This window comes from Macaca mulatta, chromosome 6, assembly GCF_049350105.2.
Source record: "Macaca mulatta isolate MMU2019108-1 chromosome 6, T2T-MMU8v2.0, whole genome shotgun sequence".
Lineage (NCBI taxonomy): Eukaryota > Metazoa > Chordata > Mammalia > Primates > Cercopithecidae > Macaca > Macaca mulatta.
The window spans coordinates 155,802,212-155,817,883 of NC_133411.1; the positions used below are offsets into that span (position 1 = coordinate 155,802,212).

The 15,672-nt window shown below is 39.0% G+C and overlaps 1 protein-coding gene and 1 long non-coding RNA gene across 3 annotated transcripts in view; both read right to left on the reverse strand.

The window, feature by feature from the left end:
- PPP2R2B (protein phosphatase 2 regulatory subunit Bbeta) overlaps positions 1 to 15,672 on the reverse strand; it is a 464,171-nt gene that overhangs the window by 308,682 nt on the left and 139,817 nt on the right. The window lies entirely within an intron of this gene.
- LOC144329575 (uncharacterized) lies at positions 9,119 to 14,468 on the reverse strand. Its single transcript, XR_013394941.1, has 4 exons — positions 14,354 to 14,468; positions 13,307 to 13,321; positions 12,757 to 12,845; positions 9,119 to 9,346 (listed from the first exon to the last, which is right to left on the reverse strand). It is a non-coding gene; the product is annotated as an uncharacterized LOC144329575 (long non-coding RNA).

Consider the following 15,672-nt stretch of genomic DNA (forward strand, 5'->3'; position numbering starts at 1 on the left):
ACTAGAATTGCTAAGACTAACTATATCAAGTGTTGGTGAGGACATGGAGCAACTGGGACTCTCACACATTGCTGGTGGGAGTGGAAAAGGGCACATTGGAAAATATTTGTTATTCCCCTATAAAATTAAACACACACCATTCAATCCACTCCTGTGTATTTATTAGGAAGAAATAAAAACCTATCTCAATCTACTCCTGCATATTTATTAGAGAGAAATAAAAACATGTCCACACAAACATTTGTACTTGAATGTTCTTTTTTTAAGTTTTAAATTTTTTTATTTCTATAATAGAGATGGGATCTCACTATGTTGACCAGGCTGGTGGTCTTGAACTCCTGGCCTCCAATGATCCTCCAGCCATGGTCCCACCTTGACCTCCCAAAATGTTGGGATTAAAGGTATGAAGCACTGTCCCTGGCCTGAATGTTCTTAATTTATAAGAACATTTATAAGCTTTATTTATAAGCCAAAAACTGGAACAGCCCAACTGCCTACCAACTAGTGAATGGTATAGTACATAAATACAATGTAATAGTACTTAGCAATTAAAAGAAACTCACTCCTATTAAATAACCTATACATAAATCTCAAAATCAATGTGGTAAGTGAAAGAAATCAAACAAAAGGCTAAGTGCAATCTGATTTTATTCATGTAACTTTGTAGCAAAGTCAAAACTATAGAGTCAAATGGCAGATCATTGGTTGCTAGTGCCCAGTGGTGGTAGGTTGGGATTGATTTCAAAATAGCAGGAGACAACTTTTGGGGATGACGGAAATGTTCTCTGGGCTATCCAGTATGGAAGCTCCCAAATCACATGTAGCTACTGAACTTTTAATTACATATAATTTAAATTAAATCAAATTTAAATGGAAATAAAATTTATAATGGAAAGCTTGTAAGTAGGCTTGAAACAACTTGGACATTTTAACCTATTTTTTCAACTGTGAATTTTATATGTTTTAAATAAAAATTAAATATTTCTAGTGAAGATATATTGTCTGAGTTGAGATATGTTGGAAGTGTAAAATACACAATAGACTTCAAAGAATTGATGCGAAAAAGAGATAAAATAGTTCATTATTCTTATATTGATTCTATAACAAAGTGATAATATTTGAATATATTCAGTTAAAGAAAATATATTATTAAAATTAATTTCATCTGCTTCTTGTACCTTTCCCCATTTATTTATTTATTTATTAAAGACATAGTTTTGCTCTTGTTGCCCAGGCTGGAGTGCAATGGCATGATCTCGGCTCACCACAACCTCTGCCTCCTGGGTTCAAGTGATTCTCCTGCCTCAGCCTCCCAAGTAGCTGGGATTACAGGCATGTGCCACCATGCCCAGCTAATTTTGTATTTTTAGTAGAGACAGGGTTTCTCCATATTGGTCAGGCTGGTCTCGAACTCCCGACCTCAGGTGATCTGCCCACCTTGGCATCCCAAAGTACTGGGATTACAGGCATGAGCCACCACGCCTGGCCTTTTCCTTTTATTTTTAATTGACACATAATAATTGTGCATCATCACATTTATGGGGCACGCAGTGATATTTCAATATATGTATCTTTCTTCTATTTTTTGAAAATGTGGCCACTGGAAACCTTTTAAATTATGTAGGTGGCTCACATTATATGTCTTTTGGGCAGTACTGTTCTACCTCATGACTGTGGCAGTGGTTACAACACTGTATGCCCTTGTCAAAACATATTGAATTGTACATTTAAAACTAGAACATTTTTTGAAATGTCAATTGCACTTTATGCAGCTGATTAAATTTAATGAGACAATCTACATCTAGGAAGACCAGATGAGTTACACTGTAGCAGGAGATAGGACGAGTAACACAGGAAGGGGGTGCCGTAGGGACAGAGGCCTATAGGGAAGACCAGGAAAGGCAAGAGGCTCCTTGGCTGACTGTGGTGACGACAGAAGATAGGGCAGGATGCCATTCCAACAGGGAAGAAGGAAAGTACAGGAGGCTTTTGTGGGTATAAAATGGAATGTTTAGAGCCTAAATTATCAGCTTAAGTCTGAAGACGATTGGATAGGCATGAATTGGCTAAATTACATTTTTTTTCCATCAGCAGACGTAGAAGTTAAAATCTAGAAATAAAGCTGCATTTTTGCACAAGTGAGCTGGTGGACTATTACGACTACATATTTTAAGCCATCTATGTGCATTTTCCTGAAGCTCAGCTCAAGCAGCTCCTCTCCCAGAGCTTCTCCAGGACATTGGTTAAAATGAATGTGTTCCCATATGAGTGTTCCCAAAGTTCAGCTTATATTCCTATTATGGAAAATTTCATCTACCCAGGAGCCAAAGAATGTGGATTAATGTCCTTACAGAAGGGCAAAGTCTACAACAGCATCTCTGTGTTGCCTGGTCATCATCAAGTTGGAGAAGGGGCAAAGTACTAGGTGTACCTGAACATCCCTGCAAGAGGCCAGCCCATCAGCTGTAGTGTGGGATGCACTATGCCTCACACTGTTTAAGTTCTCTACTTGGGAGAAACCCCCTTTTCCATTATCCTGTATAAATGTTGTTGATTTGTCAAGGCCCAGCTAAGTTTTTGTCTTTTCCCATACCACTTTCATTTTCTACTACTTTGAAATCCTACACTACTTTATTATTTAGCAATTGTGAGTTGTTCACTGTTGGGTCCTATGTGTTTATTCTGTCTCCTCAACCAAATGGTGAGGTTCTTGGGGGCATGCCTTTCATTTCCGTAGTATGCAGTGCTTTCTTAGCCTTTCAAACTGGCTGATCGAATGTTGGCAGCATTGAATTCCCTAGAAGGAAAAATCATGTTGTTCTTCCTTATTAACAAATATGATCATAGAGAAAAACTGCTGAGCAGAACAGCAGCAGCAACAATTTTATAAGCTTACCCACAGCCACGTTCTTTATATTCATGCTCACATTTTGTCTTCTAAATCAAACGACCTGATACCTATAACCATGCTTCCCCAAGTGACTGGAGGCACCCCAGGGCACCACAGCGAACTTACAGGAAAGCCAAGACAGATTTTAAATTTTTGAGGGAAACGCTTCTGTGATACACCATATAAACTATTAGCTTGAAGTAGATCACAGTTGCAACATTAGAGTGTACTATATGTCAGATCTTTGTAAAGGTTGGCTGTGATGACAACTAAGTATGGTGCAAAATTCAATATGGAAGAGAAAAGTCTGATTCCAAGTTTCAAGGAACTATGTAGCAATCAACAGCCACACACATTCCACTAGTAAGTACTTGGTGTTTACTTAAAAATTAAATTATTGTTTTTTTCTCTCAATATATATATTTCAAAAGACTTCTAAATTTTTTGAACATATATTTGTATACAGCTGTTTGGGCCTAACTACTTAATAAAGAAATTGTTAGATTTTTTGTTTTTGGCATAAGGGTGTGTTAAACAATTACTGAGACACTAAGGGCTCCATGGACAGAAAAAAGTTTAGCAATCTGCACCCTGTAAGGCTCATATCATTGTTTTCAGGTAGTAGTTGAAGAAGCTGATGACCTAGAGTGTCGAGAAACTTCCCAAGGGCCTACACTAGTCAGTGTCAGACCTGGGATTCAATTCCAGCTTCCCCTCAATATAAAACTTATGCTTTCTTTCTTCTTTTCTTTCCCTCCCTCCCTCCCTCCCTCCCTCCCTCCCTCCCTCCCCAGGGTTTTGCTCTGTTGCCCAGGCTGGAGTGCAGTGCCCTGATCACAGCTCACTGCAGCCTCGAACTCTTGGGCTCAAGCAATCCTCCTGAGTTGCCTCCCGAGTAGCTGGGATTACAGGGGTGGGCTCAACTCATGTTTTTAATCCTGGGTTTACTTTAAGATCCTTCAGATCAGCTTCTGGAGGCAGTCACCAAAGGGAAAGCAGATGGTCCATGGAGAAGTAATAGTGGGAGAAGATTTCCCCTGCGGCTAAGAGAGGGCAGTGGGAGGTCACAGAAAGTAGCAGGGTGAGTGACCCTGGCTGTTTCTGACCACCAGCTATTACCACAACATAAATTTACACTGAGGAATTAAGAGACTAACTAGGGGTCCCATGGGGAGCTCATCCATCCTCCTGGACCATGACATTCCGCCACACTAAAATCAGAGGGAAGAGTGGTTAACTTATCAGTAAGTGGAGCAGTTCTTGAATTCAGTTCATTTGCTTCTGGGATATTCTTGGATTTTTATTCCAACCCCAATACACTTCAAGGAATGACAATGTGACCCTTTTCTTGTCCTGATGATCTGGAAGCATTTTCCTCACCATTATGCACATATTACTACCCTCTTAAGAGGTCAGTAAAGCTCTTCATTTCAAAACCTGATTTATTTGCATTCATAATCTCCCTGTTAGCTAGGCAATCTGCATAATAACCTGGCATGAAATATTTTTAACCAGGATTTCCAAAATGTAGAAAGAAGCCCTCATAATAATGGAAGGCATTAACTATCTTAAACAGGAATCCATTTACAGATTAAATTTGCCAAGAGGTCAGCTTGCAGCTGCCACTGTGTTGCAAGCCCACGTGTCCTCTGTGTCACATCCTGTGACATATCTTGAGAAGAGTCAGGGTCTTTTCCAGTCTGCTGGTTCTCTGTTTCAATTAGAATAGATTTAAGAGTCCCCAAGCTCTGGTTTCTAGGTGGCCTTGCACAATATTATTAATAATTCAATCATACCTACGCTGATAACAGATTACATTTCTACCATCCCACAAAAAAGCCCAAACAGATTAAGGACTACCCCTATGGCTAATTTCTTTAGCAGTTTCATATCTGATTGACATCCATTTATCTAATTGCAGCTAGAAGATTTAATTTCCATTTCATTGGCTTAAAATTAATGGGAAAACCCTGTTTATTTTTTAAATATTTGACTCATCCTTTCTCATCTCCTGAATAATGCTGAGATAGTCCATTCTATGGGATGGATTCTACAATATATCAGTTTTCAGCTTGGCTGAAATGAATTCTCTGAATTCTCTGAATTCATTTCAGCCAAGCCTAGCTATTTACAACTTGAAGTCTAACATAAAATTTAATCTTTCATTGCAACTAATTTCATTTTCTCACGAGCCTAATAACAAGAAGGGTAGCAGGGTGTTCATTTAGAATTTCAAAAAATTTTACTGATAGAAAAAAATTTGAAGGCTATACAGCTATGGATGCAAAAGCTAGTTTGATCATTTATGAGCTACAATGCCCAGAATAGGTTACTTAACCCAGATTTGAGGCAAGGGTGAGACAAGTGTAGTGCCTCAAGTGCAAGATTTAAAGGAAGTACTCACTCTTGGGGTTATGCAAGGTTAGGATAGCACATGTACAAACATGCAGTGAATACCTTTATCCTTAAATTTTGTGCCATATGGCTGTCGCTTCCTTCACTCTAGTCCTGGGAAGATCTCTGACCATTAGTTGCCTCGTCTGCAAAAGGGTGATGGTAATAGCAATCTTCTTCATGGTGGTATAGTGAGGATAAAATGATACAATACACTTAAGCACTTAGAATATTGCCTGACACATAGTAAGCACTTAATAAATGCTCCATGTTACTATTAATAATATATTACACTGTATTATACAATTTGATCGTGTTACTATATTCTTTCAGCAGTTTCTTATTTTTTTAAGAAAATAGTATAAAATCATATTTTTAAAAGAATATAGTATAAAATCATCAGCATGTCCCCCAAACCTAGCATAATCTGGCTCCATGTACTTCTCTGTCAATATCTTCTAAAGCTCTCCCTGAAAATCTCACTGGTCTTCCTTTGGGTTCTTAAATAATTTATGTTCCATATTCATCTACCTGTCACAGGGCCTCTGCATAGGCTGTTCCCAGTCTAAAATTATTTTCCATCCCTTTTCATATAGTTAACTCTTCCTCATCTTTTATATCATAGTTCAATCATCATTTCCTTAGGGTCCAGATCAGTTCTGTCGGACACTTTTTTTTTTTTTTTTTTTTTTTTTAGATGGAGTCTGGCTTTGTTCCCCAAGCTGGAGTGCAGTAGCATGATCTCAGCTCACTGCAACCTCTGCCTCCTGGGTTCAAGCAATGCTCCTGCCTCAGCCTCCTGAGTAGCTGAGACTACAGGTGCACACCACCACGTCTGGCTAATTTTTGTAGTTTTAGTAGAATCAGGGTTTCACCATTTCGGCCAGGCTGGCCTTGAACTCCTGACGTTGTGATCTGCCCACTTCGCCCTCCCAAATTGCTGGGATTACAGGGGTAAGCCACGGTGCCCAGCCTCTTGACTTTTAAAATAAATCACAGTTGGTACTTACGGATTTATTTTTCTGATTATTGGATTACTGTCTCCCTGTGTCACTAGATGCTAAGTTAGTTCCAAGAGAGCAGAGACCTTTCTGGTTTGGTTGGCAATTTATCCTCACCAGAGCAACATGCAATCAGTAGGTGCATAACAAGTAATTGTTTAAAGAAGGATATAAAAATAATATTGCCACTGGTTATCCTGGCCAGGGACAAGGAAGACACTACATCATGTGGGAGACTATTGCCTTTTGTATTAAGAGTTCTTACTGCTTGTTTTTTCTCATAGTGAACCCAAATACCTCTTCCCTCTATATGGCCACACCTAGGTCCAATTTTATTTCATAAGCAACCACTTTCTTTGAATATTTTATGAGTTCACAAATACTTGTCAAGTGCCTAGAATGTGTAGCACACTAGGTTTAGTTGGGCATATACAATGAATAAAGGTACACTTCCTATACTTAAGGTTTTTTCAGCACAGTGGAGGGTGAATCACATGCACAAAGCTCTGATTTAAGAAAGTGTAGAGTGTATATTAAGTTCCCTAAGAGGCCAGATGCAGTGGCTCATGCCTGTAATCCCAGCACTTTGGGAGGCCGAGGTAGGCGAATTGCCTGAGCTCAGGAGTTCGCGACCAGCCTGGGCAACGAGGTGAAACTCCGTCTCTACTAAAATACGAAAAAATTAGCCAGGCGTGGCGGCATGTGCCTGTAGTCCCAGCTACTTGGGAGGCTGATGCAGGAGAACTGCTTGAACCTGGAAGGCGGAGGTTGCAGTGAGCCCAGATGGCACCACAGCACTCCAGCCTGGGTGACAGAGTGAGGCTCCATCTCAAAAAAAAAAAAAAAAAAAAGAGAAAGAGAAAATTCCGTAAGAGAGGTACAGCATACCCTAAAGAGAGTAATCTTATCATCTGAGGAATCAGTGGCCACTTCCTGAATGAGGAGATTTTTCTGAGGTAACATCTGAATAATGAGTGGGAGGTATACACATGAAGAGTGGTGGGGAGACAGTGAGCATTCTGAAAGAAAGAATAGAGCAGGGATACTTAGGCATTATGCATACTCGCAGAGTTGACATATCCATGATCTCTTGTTCTTTCAACTTTCCTTTTCTTTCTTTCTTTCTTTTTTTTTTTTTTTTTTTTTTTTTTTTTTTGAGACAGAGTCTCCCTCTGTCGCCCAGGCTGGAGTGCAGTGGCGCGACCTCCGCTCACCGCAACCTCTGCCTCCCAGGTTCAAGCAATTCTCCTGCCTCAACCTCCTGAGTAGCTGAGATTACAGGCATGTGCCACCACACTCGGCTAATTTTTTTTGTATTTTGAGTGGAGACAGGGTTTTACAATATTGGCCAGGCTGGTCTTGAAATTCTGACCTTGTAATCTGCCCGCCTCTGCCTCCCAAAGTGCTGGGATTACAGGTGTGAGCCACTGCACCAGGCCTCTTTCAACTTTTGATTCATTCATTCATCTGCTTATTAATTCATACCAAACACTAAGTAAGTCTCTTCAATGTGTCAAGTACTACCTTCATATGGGAAAAAAACAAGTCCAAGCTCTTCTGGGGATTATATGCTGGTAAGATCAAATCCTATCGATAGCCAAGAAACTCTCACCTAACTTGCAGGAAATGTTGTTAAAAACACCATGTGTTCAGCCCTGTAGGCAGATACTTGCCTAATGCTTTATTTCAGGCTTTTTTTGGAATGCAGTTGTCCTGAGGAGGCCCTGTCTGCCCATGCAGGTAAGATGTTCTGAAGACAAGAATGAGTTTATATTTGGCGGAAAAGGTCTATTTGCTATGATTTTAGAAGCATAGAGTCAAGTGCTTAAAACACAAAGAGTGCCAAATAAATGTTTGTCCTTGTTATCATTATTATTACCTATTCAGGATGTAGGAGAAGGCAGAGGAAAAGGACTGATGCTTTGGAAGAGGTAGTCTTCACGTGCAGCCACCTCATGTTTAAGAAAGGCAGGGAGGATACTCTCTCCCATTACAGTGCCTGGCCATCTTAACCCACAGTTTCAAAATAGCCCTACATCCAAGGCAGAAACATGCAAGGAAGTTCTATGCTTAGTAAAAATGGAAAGAAATAGAGGCCAACATATAGTTCCAGTAATGACTGATATTCTATTTATATTCTAGGCTTCTTTACTTTTTGATTTTCTCATTTTCAAGGTTTTTTTTTTTTTAAACATCACATTAAAACAGCTCACTCAGTCTCCTGATCTCCAGTTTGCCTTGAGCTGAGGACTCCACAAGGCATGGTTCTTGGTTTGTGTGTTCATCTTTATTTTGAAAAACATAAACTGAATTAAGAGATGGAAAATTTGAGGAATGCTCTCTAATACCATAAATATACATTGACTACTGCCCAGTCATTCAACTTTAAGGACTAAAAGCTAAACTCTTAAATCCTTTAGTGAATTAAACTGTAAGAAGGGATACTTAAAGGTGATGGGACTATTTACTTCCCATTTACCTCCTACGTTCTACTAAAATGAACCTAGCTCAGTGCTTTTCACTTTTTACTTATGTAGCCTTTGGTAGGATTTTTGTTCTGGTCAATCCAACTTCAAATCTATGAGGTTATAAGGAATCAGCAAAGAAAATGACATATGGTGGAGAGCAGGTGGCTTTGAGAGGCAATATTAACTATGTATATATGAAATCACAACAACTATAAATATTTAATTTCCAAGGTTTGAAAGAGAAAAGAGGGTTTCTTTGAAAGTGGACTTTAATGCATATGTAAATTAATTACAACTCATGACATTCATTATTTCAGAAAATGATGCAATAATTTAAAACCAATATTGACAGTTTGAATGTTACAATACTTTTAAAGATTTATTGCTGTATATTTTTGCTTCCTATTAAAGAAGACCTTCTATTATGAGCAGGATGAAATGCAAAATAGAGGCCACATGGTTTCTGTTTGTCAAGCTTGTGTAACTTGGACTCAGAGGAGTTCATCCATGGCGTCCTTTGGGAAGCAGTGGTTAGGGTGGTGGCAGTTTACACAGTTATCCCACTGCACTGCATCCTGGTATGTCATTACAGCCTATGTAAAGATCACCTCCAAAAGTTAATGACTTGTATGATTTCCTGGACACCATACTAATCTCTGGTGATTTTCAACCTTAGTATGTATCTATATTAACAAATTTGATCTCCTGACATAATCAGCTTTTAAAAGTACTTAAAATCTGGGAACCAATTAGGCATTCACATGGTATAAAGGAGCTATTGCTGCAAAAAGTGTTGTTGTCCTGGTTAGCCCTAATTTAAGGATGAGACATGAGTAGATGGGAACACGGGCAAAGAATAAAGGTCATGTGTTGATGAATAAAAATAGCGTTGGGTTTTATGAACAAAGCCATTTCTTTGGCTACATGATGTAGACAGCAGATTTGGTAGCCCAATGGAAGATCCAAGACCTAGTGGGAGTTGGCATATCTTTTGTGGTACAATTTAGGGCCAAGATACTCTAAGTCTCTCTCCAGCTCAAATGGATCTCCCCGACCAGTCTTCCACTTTCAGCATTAGAATCAACAGTGGCTTCCAAAAAGGTCATTTTCATAAAGATGTTCTGGTTAAAATGCACACATTAGAGAGCTAAAAAATCAAGATGTCGTTTTTTTCTCTTTTCTTTTATTCTCCATATCAATTTTAACAGAAGATTCAAGGTTTTATGTACTACATTGCTCTCAGATATATCCTTATCTATCTTCAGTACGACCAGTCTGGTCCAAGCCACCATCATCTTTCATCTGGGCTTGGTAACACCCTCCTCACTGGTTTTCTTACATCCCAATTTTGCCCCTTGAAATTTGCTGTACTCTGCCAAATAGCCAGAAAAAAATTTTTAAAAATGTGAATCAGATCATGTCATTCTTCTACTTAAAATTCTCCAATGTCTACCCCCTGGACTCAGAGTAAAATTCAAATTGTTCACCCTGGCTTCAATGCAAAACATTCTTCTTATAGCCCTTTGCATGCCCACCTCTCTCTCATTCATACATCATCTGCCCCTCCTACTCAATAAATCCAAAGAAGTCATTCTACCTATTTACACACACACACACATACACACAAACACGTACACATGTGTGCAATTTACATACCCCTCCCCCATTGCTATTCCTTCATAACAATTGCCACTTGTGAAATTTCAGCACTCCAGGCATTCATCCCTCTGTCCTGAAGATGTTGTCCCTTTATCCTAAGTTTAGTTGTCATACTCAGGTGCAGATTTAGAGAAAGAATCATTATATTTCCTTAATGACTGACTCATAGATTCACTGGCCTTTGTTCCTTTCCAGGATACCATTCTATTTGGTTTATATATTATGCTACATTCTGAGTCACTGCAGCAAAAATCACTGTTGTTGGGTCCTTCTTCTCTGCCCAAATTCTTGTGCTTGCTTCCTCCTTGCTAATATTTAAAAATCATTAACCAAGACAAAAAAAAAATCAAAAACCAAAAAACTTCTCCATTTCAACACTGTTACTACATCTTTCTCTTCTCATCCTTTTTTGCAATGAAACTCTTTTAAGAAAACTTACTGCCTCATTACTCTGAATTCTCACCCTCCAGGGCTGATGGAAAAGTCATGTTTTTAGAAACTGGACTTGTAAGATGCATGACTTTCACTTTGGGGCGAGCTATGTTTCCCGTTAAACTAAAAGCTCCTTGAAGACAATGCATTAGTATAGCATCTCTAAAGAAAATAAAAAATTGTATCACTTTGAAGAGGTTTGCACAGCATCTGACCCATGGTTTGTACTTAAATATTGGTTTTGAAACACCACAGTAACCACAACAAAAAGGTGCAAAGGGTTAATACTTTTAAAAGGCATTTCAATTTTTGAGTTATTCAAGTTCTTTTCAACCCAGAAGAGTGAAAACAAGGAAAATCCTAACCACACGTTACTACCTTTTTTTTTTTTTTTTTGACTGCTCAGAGAAAGTTCTATCTCTTTGAGTATATAGTAGGTCTCATTATATATTTAATCAAATGATTTCAAGTATGCATGCTGGGCAGAGAATGAGAGAGAGAAATAAAGCAAGTGATTTTCCTTCATTCTTCTTTATCTGTCTTGGTTGCTGTCATACTCCTACAGCCAAACCCAATATCTGACACATGACTGGTACCTGAGACATGTGAAATAAATGAATGAATGTATGCAGCTAATACATGACAGAGTATTCCAAGCCAGGTTTTTTCTGATTAAAAGCCCGTGTCCCACAACCAAACTGTATTGACTTCCCTCATCCATCTGAGTGAGTTCATACTCACTCAACTCCAAACAACAGCTCCAGATCCTTGCTATGTAGTTGAGGGTTTAACGTTTGATCTGTAGACTATGCCAGAATAGCAACTCTACAGGCTAAAAGCTCAGTAGTTTCAATTTTGTGACTTGTAATATGAAAAAATGTTGGGCACTGAATTAAACATTTATTTAGAAAATTAAATTAAACCAGTTTGCATATCATGGCAGCCACTGATATAGCTCTGCCTTTTAATAGCTGTGTAACTTTTGATAAGTTACTTAACATCTTAATCATGAATTTGCCCATCTAAGAAATGGGCTTACAAATATAAGTAATTACCAAAGATATCTTTGTGAGAAGTGAAAAAACAAAGGTAAACTGCATAATATGTGGCACATAATCAGGCCTTAAGTGAAGGTTATAGTAATTATTACAAATAATCCCTACATTATAGGAATTATTTGGGTTTCTGAAAAGGTGGCTTGGCAGAAAAGATGAAAATCTCTTCCTTTGAGTCTATTTGCTCATTTAAATTTAGTGGCAAAAGCAAGCTGCATCATAGTTACTCCTGTAATAACCAGCGACATGGGCTCTACACCCTGCCTGGCACAGGCTGCCTTTGCTGTGCACTGTAAAGCCTTTACCAGGCCCAATGCAGTGGGAAGCACAGAGTGGGTGCTCAAGAAATGCTTGTGTCTTCTGGTGCCACTTTTTGATCCTTGCTGTATACCCTCCTCAACTGCCATTATCTGTGTTTGTGCTTTTGTCACCAAGTGCCTGCCTCAGTAAAAGGTCATTCCTTGTATAGCATTATATATGAGCCTCAGAGCCAAAAAAAATGTTTATTCTGCTCATTGGTGTCTATCAGTTTAAGAAATCCATTTTATAAGTAAAGATCTTCATTGATAGAGAGGTGCAAAGTTACGCCCAAGGGCACACAATTAATGGTAGAGTTGGTTCTAGAACCTAATTGACCTGGTCCCTTCACATTTTTTATGAATAAGATGGGTTACACATAAATAAACAATGTATCTTCTGCCTCATAGTCAATATTCTAATACCACAGTGGCTGACAAAATCAAGCATTTCAATTCTTTAGTCCAATCTTATTTCATAATCTATCTGTAGCAAGTTCTGAGGTGAAGGAATGTGAGCAGGCTAATGAACTTAGAAATGATAAGTTTTGCTTTCCTCACCTTTTACTGAGTCCTGTTGTTTTATTTGCTACCCAAGGAGGCAAGGTATTTATTTCACAGTAAAATGCCAAGCAATCTGACATCTCCTCCTGGTTAAAACAAAGTCATCTCAATGCAGATGGATACATGTCATTATGCAAGCTATCTGCTTTTCAGAGCTGCTGCCTCAAACTTCCTGCAGTAAGATGTCCCCTCATACTCCCTGCAGTTCCCCACCCCTGGCCCTGGCTTTCCTTGAAAACATATAATCTTGTCTACCTGCATTTTTGTATGTTTAGGCTCTAGCGAAGAATCCATTATGAAAATGACAGAACTGCCCGAAAGAATTATGACTTCACTGCTTAACAAGCTGTGAATTCACTGTGGAGGTAGCAAGGCAGAGAAGCAAAGAAACAGGAGGAAGAATATACCTGAAGGAAAACTCGCCTTGGGCTTCGCATTACTGCAAGTAGAGAACGGTTTTCCCAGCCTTTCAGGATTTACATGTTTCCTCCACCACAAACTACTTAAGTTTCTATCCATAGTGCGGGGCAGGATTTTTACCTTTTACCTAAAGTTGGTAATACTAAGAATGATGAAGTTGATGATAATGACAGTTTGAATTTATTGAGAGGTTAATAGGTATTAATAGTAGGCTAAGCATATGTGCATATTATTTTATTCAATACTCACAACTTCTCTATATAGCACTCCCATTTAAATCCTTTAAGGACTTCCCATTGCCTTTAGGATAAAGTCCAAATGTTTTAACACAGTTTATGAGACTCTCTAAGATTCCATGAACTTTCGCCTCTCTCTCAACTTCATCTAACACCACTCTGCACCTTTCTGGAATGGTCTGGTCTCATCTATACTTTTGGTTCTTCCAGTGTTTATACTTTGTCTTGCTTATAGGCCTTTAAATACATTCCCTTGTAACCACATTACTCCTACTAGTCACCAGATTATCTCATACCTCCCTTTAAGACCTTACTATTTTTTTCCTAGAGAGGCTAGCTCCAACCCCTAAGCTAGTTAAGTTTTCCCTGTTGTTTGCTTCCAAGGTTCATTCATGGTTAAAAAAGAGGAAAAACTCTTTTGTAACTCTATACTTGAAATGACTATTTAAATATGCACCTTTTCTGTGAGATTTAACCTCTATGAAGGCTGACACCATGTCTTCTAATTCACAGTTGTTTCACTAGCCTCTAGCTGAATGCCTGACACAGAGTAGACTTTGAATAAATAATTAGAAATCAATCATATGCAAAATCTATATATGAATGTTCCCATTTATTAGATGAGGAAACAGGTTAAGAGGAGTTAAATAACTTGCCCAAAGACATAGTTAGCATACGGTGAAGCCAAGCTTTGAATCAAGAACTGATGTCAAAACTCATGTTCACAATTACTCTCTAACACTGTCTTCTCCAAATTCCCTCCAGTTATCACAGGAAAAATAAAGTATATTTCTATAGGATATGTGTCTTACAGAAAAATTTGGTAGAAAAAGCTCCCAGGATTCAGGGACGTGATCTTTTTCCCATCTGATTTCAGAACTACATAAAATAAGCTGGATGATTTAATATCTTTCTGCACCCTGGGCATGATGGTATACCTCTCCAAAATCTGGTTTCTGCTTCTCAACTATAGGTGGTAGTGGATAATAGGCAACCTATAGCTACAGCTGTTAGTCCTTCCCACCGATCAACATGCAAAAAGGAAAGTGAGTTTCTCACATTCTAGAGAGATGTTGCCCAGGCAACAAAGACAAAGCCAGAGCAACAGACCACCCAGCTGAGAGAGGCTCTGTCTTCCGCACATCCTCCCATACCAGTGCCTACTTTTGTGGGGCAGCAGATGACTATGTTCATACACCCTTTTAATGGGGTGCCCCTGAAGGACTCACCTGCCCCAACTGGACACAGTTGGCAAAGACATCTCCATGAATAGCCCAAACAACAGCTCCAGATTCTTGCTATGTAGCTGAGGGTTTAACGTTTAATCTGTAGATTATGCCAGAATAGCAACTCTACAGGTGAAAAGCTCAGTAGTTTCATTTTGTGACTTGTAATAAGAAAAAAATTTGGGCACTGAATTCCGTCTCTACTAAAAATACAAAAAACTAGCCGGGCGAGGTGGTGGGCGCCTGTAGTCCCAGCTACTCGGGAGGCTGAGGCAGGAGAATGGCGTAAACCCGGGAGGCGGAGCTTGCAGTGAGCTGAGATCCGGCCACTGCACTCCAGCCTGGGCAACAAAGCGAGACTCCGTCTCAAACAAACAAACAAACAAACAAACAAAAAACAAAAACCATTTATTTAGAAAATTAAACTAAACCTGTTTGCATATCATGGCAGCCACTGATATAGCTCTGCCTTTTAATAGCTGTGTAACTTGACAAGTTACTTAACATCTTAGTCATGAATTTGCCCATCTAAAAAATGGGCTTACAAATATAAGTAATTACCAAAGATATCTTTGTGAGAAGTGAAAAAACAAAGGTAAACTGCATAATATGTGGCACATAATCAGGCCTTAAGTGAAGGTTATAGTAATTATTACAAATAATCCCTACATTATAGGAATTATTTGGGTTTCTGAAAAGGTGGCTGAACAGAAAAGATGAAAATCTCTTCCTTTGAGTCTATTTGCTCATTTAAATTTAGTGGCAAAAGCAAGCTGCATCATAGTTACTCCTGTAATAACCAGCGACATGGGCTCTACACCCTGCCTGGCACAGGCTGTCTTTGCTGTGCACTATAAAGCCTTTACCAGGACCAATACAGTGTGAGGCACACAGTGAGTGCTCAAGAAATGCTTGTTGAAGCTGTCAACCATGGGCCGTGCAGGCAGTTTAAGGCACAGTAGGCATCTGGATCTTTAAAGGAAATGGTACTGTTCTAAGAGTCATTAAATGAGTTCTTCAGGGAGGGCAGT